Consider the following 1,521-nt stretch of genomic DNA (forward strand, 5'->3'; position numbering starts at 1 on the left):
AGTTTGGCCCCCAGTGATCCTGGAGGTTTTTTTTAATCATATTCTGGGCGTGGAACAGGGGTCACTGGGGTGTGTGGGGGGTATTGGTGAATTTCCTGCATTGTGTAGGGGGTTGGACTAGATGACCCTGGAGGTCCCTTCCCACTCTATGAGTCTTTTGTTGTTGTTCAGTCGCACAGGGTTGCAAAGAGTCTATGAGTTTATAATTCACCCAGGCTGGCTGTGGGCACGCCAGCACCTCTGTCAGGCAGAAGCGCCTGAGATCCTCCCCCTCCCCTTTTCCTTCGCCCTACTTGGAGGCGAAGGGAAGGGAGAGGGGGGAAAGAATGGATCCCAGGTGCTTCTGCCTGTCAGAGGGGCTGGTGCACACTTCCAGTGATGTCAGGGGGTGTGATATATGCTAATGTTATGCTAATGAGCTCCTGCAGCTCTTTTTCTACGAAATGACCCCTGGCAAAAGGGGTGGAGGCGGATAGAAATTGATCTCTGGAGAGGCAGCATATACATTTTCTAAACGAATATATAACTAATAATGGTGATAGGAGCCACACACCGTGGCTCTGTACCAGGGCAGGAGGGAGGGGAGCATGGGTAGACTGGGAGGCCAAAATCATCCTGGGAAAGGCCCTCTTCCTGCCTTTTACTAACAGAAACCGAGGTTTGTAGGCTGGCAATATTGTTGTAGTTTCCTAGCAACCTCAAAAACGGCCACTAAAATCTCACAGGGCATTTGTTTCTTAAAGGTACAGGTGCTGCTTTTATTATTTGGGGGGGTTAACTCCCAATTATATTAATTTATTTTAGATTTTTCTACAAACCTTAGGCTTTTCTCATGTTTGTTGAAAGATCTGTCTCGTTTCTTTGAGTATCCACAGATGGGGTCATGTTGAGAACTGGATATATTGAGGGTGACAGGAAACTGCCTTAAACAGATCAGACCAGTGGTCCATGTTAGCCAACAATGGCTCTCTGTCTCAGGCAGAGATTTTTCCTGCTCCACCATGATGGCTTGAGGACAGTGTTCCCTCTAAGCTGAGTTAGTGTGTGCTAGCTCACAGTTTTTTAGCCTCCGGCTCACACATTTTTGTCTTAGCTCAGGAAGGATGGCTCCAGAGCAAACTAATTTATGCAGTGGCCAAATCATTCACTCACAACTTTAATGCCAGTAGCTCACAAAGCAGAATTCTTTCTCACAAGCAGGGGTCATTTTGTAGAAAAAGAGGTGCAGGAGCTCATTAGCATAACTCATTAGCATAACTTATTTGCATATGCCACACCCCTTGACCTCACCGGAAGTGTGTCAGAAGGCAACACCCACCACTCAGGCTCCACTGAACTGTTTTGGATTGCTAGCTATTGGGGGGGGGGAACATGCTGATCTGTGCTCGCAGAGGAGGGAGAGCTTGTACCTGAATAAAACTTGGTCTTAAAGGTGCTACTGGACTGTTTTGGACCGGGGGGCGGCTCTGCAACTTACCTGGCTGCTTCCTCCTCTGACTGAGGGCTGCTGGGAGCAGGAGG

Source organism: Gekko japonicus, unplaced genomic scaffold (assembly GCF_001447785.1).
Source record: "Gekko japonicus isolate JY-2015 unplaced genomic scaffold, Gekko_japonicus_V1.1 scaffold4149, whole genome shotgun sequence".
Lineage (NCBI taxonomy): Eukaryota > Metazoa > Chordata > Lepidosauria > Squamata > Gekkonidae > Gekko > Gekko japonicus.